Source organism: Ovis aries, chromosome X (genome assembly GCF_016772045.2).
Source record: "Ovis aries strain OAR_USU_Benz2616 breed Rambouillet chromosome X, ARS-UI_Ramb_v3.0, whole genome shotgun sequence".
Taxonomy (NCBI): Eukaryota; Metazoa; Chordata; class Mammalia; order Artiodactyla; family Bovidae; genus Ovis; species Ovis aries.
In genome coordinates this window covers 6,667,508-6,672,347 of record NC_056080.1, presented here as the reverse complement: position 1 = coordinate 6,672,347, position 4,840 = coordinate 6,667,508, and positions in this window count along the sequence as shown.

Genomic DNA, 4,840 nt, shown 5'->3' with positions numbered 1-4,840 from the left:
TACAGGCTTTAAAAATTGTTGTTATTGTCGAGTCTCTCGGTCGTGTCCAATTCTTTGCGACCCTATGGACTGCAGCACGCCAGACTTCCCCTGTTCCTTACTCTATCCTGGCACTTGCTGGAACTCACGTTTATTGTCAGAGATGCCATCCAGCCATCTCATCCTCTGTTGTCCTCTTCTCCTCTGGCCTTCAGTCTTTCCCAGCATCAGCGTCTTTTCCAAAGAGTCAGCTCTTCGCATCAGGTGCCCAAAGGATTGGAGCTTCAGCTTCAGCATCAGTCCTTCCAATGAAACAGCAATGGGATTTTCTGTAATGGGATCCGCTGGCTTTTTTTTCTGTGAAACAGATCCATATCCCTGTGAATACCATCATTGGTGGTGGCCAAGTACCTTTTTAGAAAAGTTATCTTAAAAAAAGAGAAGAAAAGTTATCTTTCCTCTTGCAGACTGGTGAACAAGTGAGGATTTGAGAAGCTCAGGGAGCAAAAATTGGTTTACGTGGCTTCTGTTTCTTTCTTATTTCTTGCCTTCCAAGATGTTTTCTATTTGTAAATGAAAATAATTTCACAGTAGGGTTGGGGGAAAAAAAAATGCAGCAAAGGTCTTCCTCCTCAGACAGGGAGCTGGGGAATCATAAGTGCCTCGTGCCCAGAGGTCAGGCTTGGAGCCAGTCTGGGGGGTGGGAAGGGGGTAGGTATCAAGTTCTCGGAGGTCACAGAGGGCAAACCTGGGGGACCTTGGAGCAAGGAGCGGCCCCCGCCCCCCGCCACCCCCCAACACGCACACACACACGAGGAGGATGGCTTAGCCACTGTGGGCGGAAGTGTTATTTGCCGGAAAATCAGGGAAGGCCCTCGTCTTGGGGGAACCCCACGGGCGACGGTTGCAGAGATAACAAAATGAGAATACCTCCTGCCATCTCAGTAAACAAGAAACGTCTCGGCCAGCAGCGAGCTCTGGGCTCCGGTCGTGAAGGCGGGCTCCTGAAGCTTTGATCCCCCGCTTCCTGTGGTGATGGACCCCCGGGGGGCCGTGGGATCAGACATCTGTCATTCCTGAAGGCGAACAAGGGAACAGCGTTGGCCCCAGACAGCTGAGATGCACGGGAATGGAATGACTTTGGTGAGCCCAGAGGCCCGCACCTCCCGGGACGCAGAACCATCAGTTTGCCAACTCGCCTCTTATTTTTCGCGTCTCCACTGCCTGGCCCCCAAACGGGTGTATCACGTGCCTCCCCCTCCCGCCTCCTCGGAGCAGTTTTCTCAGAGCTACGTTTTCCAAGAGCTAAGTCTCAGAGCCAAGACTAAGATGCTCTCTCCCGGGGCTCTGAGTCCTAAACGTGCCCGAATAGAAAGTAGTGTCTCCTTCCAGGTCGTGACTGTATTTTTTTTTTTTTTTAGTTGACAGAGAGTAGGCTGGCTTGACTCCCAAGGGCACGGCCAGCTGTGTGTCCTGTGGTCTGTGTGTGGGCACTGGTCCCCGCCTGAGGCTGAGTGGGAGGGGGTTTTAGGGGCTGTGCTTCTGGGAACACAGAAGGAGACCCCTCTCCACCTCCCGCCCCAGGGACTGACTCGCAGGTCCAGCATCTGCATGGACGCTCAGAACCGCCAGTCTGGCTGGGATCCCAGAGAGAGAGCGCTGTCGTCGTCCAGCCCCCAATGGCCATGGGGCCTTGGGATGATGTCCGTCACCCGTGCGGCCACGGGCTTCCCAGGATCCGCCCATTAGAGGTCACACTCGAGCGAAACCGCCGGCCCTGACCGGGGCACCCTGGTGACTGTGTGCGTGAGTTATTTTTATATGACAAGAGATCCTGAGAAGGGAAACGGATCCGACGGGCCACCACCTGCTGGCAGAGTTCAAGAAAGGTCTCCTGCCTTTCAGTATCTCGCGGGCACCCTTCTGGGCTGCACAACGCCTGCGCCAACCGGGAGGACCCCGATTCAGAGCCATTGGCCGGAGGCAACCTGCAAACGCGTGCTCTCGAGTCTGTCCTCTCGCTGTCCTCCCCGACGCGACGGACGCGAGTCTGAGAAAGCTCTGGGAGTCAGGGATGGACGGGGAGGCCCAGCGTGCTGCGCGGTCCACAGGGCTGCAGACAGTCGGACACGCCCGAGCGGACGAACCACGAAGCTCATTTCCATCAAAGCCGGGACCGCGAGCCACGGCGCAGAGCGGTCGTCCTGGGTTCCCTTACCCCCGTGTTCTCCGCCCGGGGGAGCGCCCCTGTCCCAATGAAACCTCTTGCTTTCTCAGCACATGTGTGTCTCTTCAGACGGTTCGTTTCTGAGCGTCGCAGAAGAGCCCGCTCTCAGGCCCTGGGGAAGGCGTCCGCCCGCTTCGTGCACCGCGGCTGCTCTGCCCTGCTGGCCACAACCTCGGGAGGCAGGGGGTGAGGGGAACGCAGGGACACAGCTGCCCGGCGCCGGCGCCGGGGCTGGAGAAGCCGCGATTCTGGTCTCCCTCCCGGCCCAGCTGCTCGGAGCCCCGGGCTCGCCCAGTCCCGCTCGCGGTTCCCCGTTTCTGTTCCGCGAAGACCCCGCCCCACCTGGAGGGCCGGATCCCGGCAGCAGGGTGAACAAGCGCGTCCTTCTCTGGCACGCCTGGTTCTGTGCCGGCTTTCCTGAAGCTGGTCAGTGGTGGTCGGCAGGCGCTCAAGCACGAGCAAGGAAACAGGCGATGGAGGAGCTAGTGGGGGCGGGGGAAGGCAGGTGGGGATGGGCCAGGGTCCCCGGAGCGGGGGACCGACGGCTCTGCGATGCCGGGGAGGGTCAGGGCTTAGCACACACGTGCCCACAGGCCTCCGTGCCTCAGACCCAGATGCTGAACCTCAGCACCTCCTACTTTGTGGGGACGCTGGCGGGGCTGTGAGCAAATCTCTGGGTGTACAGTTCCTGACACAGGCCTGGCACTGGCAGCTCCTGTCACAGCACGTCCAGGCTTCCCTGGTGCCTCAGGCGGTAAAGAATCCGCCTGCCACGTGCAAGACCTGGGGTCCACGCCTGGGTGGGGAAGATCCCCCGGAGGAGGGCGTGGTGACCCACTCCAGTGTTCTCGCCTGGAGAATCCCGGTGGACAGAGGAGCCTGGGGGGCTGCAGTTCATGGGGTTGCAGAGAGTGGGACGCGACTGAGCGACTGAACAAGAATGCCCACAGGGGGACTGTGCCCCATCACACTGTCCAAATAAAACATGTCTTATTTTAAAAAAAAAAAAGAAGAAAAGAAAAAGGGAAAGAAAGAAAACGAATGAAAAAATAAAGAAAAGACAGAAGATAAAGATGGAAAGACAGAAAGGAAGAAAAAAACGGGGAAAGGAAGAAGAAAGGGTGGGAAATAGAAATAGAAAAGAAAGATGCCAAGGCAGACAGGAAGAAAGAAAAGAATGTGGGGAGAGAAAGGGAAAAAACAGATAAAAAGAAATAAGACAGAAAAGACAGATGAAATGAAGGAAAAGAAAGGGAAAAGAAAGAAAGGGAAAAAACAAATGAAGAGAAATGAGACAGAAAAGAATGTTGGAAAGAGAAAACACGGGAAATGAGAGGAAGAAAGGCAGAGAGGAAGAAGGAATGGAAAGGGGAAAAGAAAAAGGGGAAAAAGAAATACAGATAACACGGAAAAGAACGGAATGACAGAAAGGAAGACAGAAAAGAATGTAGAAAAAAGAGAAATAAGGCAGAAAAGATGGAAAGATAAAAATAGGAAAGAAAGATGGAGAGACAGGAAGGAAGCAAGAAAGAAAACCAAAAAAAGAAAGAGCAAGAGAAGGAAAGGAAAGAGGAAACACGGGGAAGGAAAAGAGGGTGAAGGTGGAAGTCGGGCAGCCCCCGGGGGGCCCTCCCCTGGCCCCCTCGGTGCCGCTGCTGGAACTCGGAGCGCCCGTGTCTGCACGCCCAGCGCTCACCCCTTCTCCTTGGTGGCTGCACCTCCTTGTCAGAGCCCGGGACGGCGCGAGGGCCAGCCGGCGTGTGTCATAACCGCGGGGCCGGCTCCAAGCTCAGCGTGGCCTCCTTATCTCTGCGGGCCCCTGCTGCCCCCGCTTTCTGCAGAAACTGCCCGGTTCCTCCCCTGCCACCCACCCAGCCCCGTGTCGGGGCGCAGGGCAGACACGCTGCCTGGAAAGGGGTCCACCCGGGGCTCAGGGCCGTGCGGGCCATGTCCGCTCTGGACTGACTGCGATCCCCTCACTTGGGTCATCTGTCCCCCTCCTCCGTCTCCCTGGAACCTCCCACCAGCTCCCCATCATCCTATTTCCATCCTAGACCAAGAGGGGCCTGAGACAAGAGGCGTGCACCCCAGGCGGTCATTGTCCATCGGGCATTCTGGAGTTGCCCCGGTGTTTAGCAAGACGGTCATCATCCCTGAGGGGGACGAAGCCACCAGGGATCCAACCCTTTCCTGGGGGTGGGGGACAGTGACTTTCGTCTCCCGGAGCAGGTACTCGGGAACCAAGACTCCTGCTCTGTGGCAGGCAGGCGGCCGTCACAGAGGACTCCACGCTGGATGGCTGCAATCCACAGGAAACCATCCTCTCCCGCAGTCCTGGGGACCACACGTCTGAGGTCCTGGGGTCCCAGGACAGTTCAAGGGGTCCCAGGACTGAGCTCCCTCCAAGGAGTCTCCAGGGGAGGGTCCTCCCCGCCTCTTCCAGCTCCTGGGGGCTCCAGGCATCCGTCCCTGGGCAGGTGGCCACCCCGCTCCTGTCTCTGCCTCCATCCGCAAGCGGCTGTATCCTACCTACGTGCCCGTGTACAAGCAGCTCAGGACGGCGGCCCCGTGGGCCGTGGGGACCACGCTGTCCAAGCTGGGCTCTGTGTTACCCTCATCCTTACCCCTGCGAGA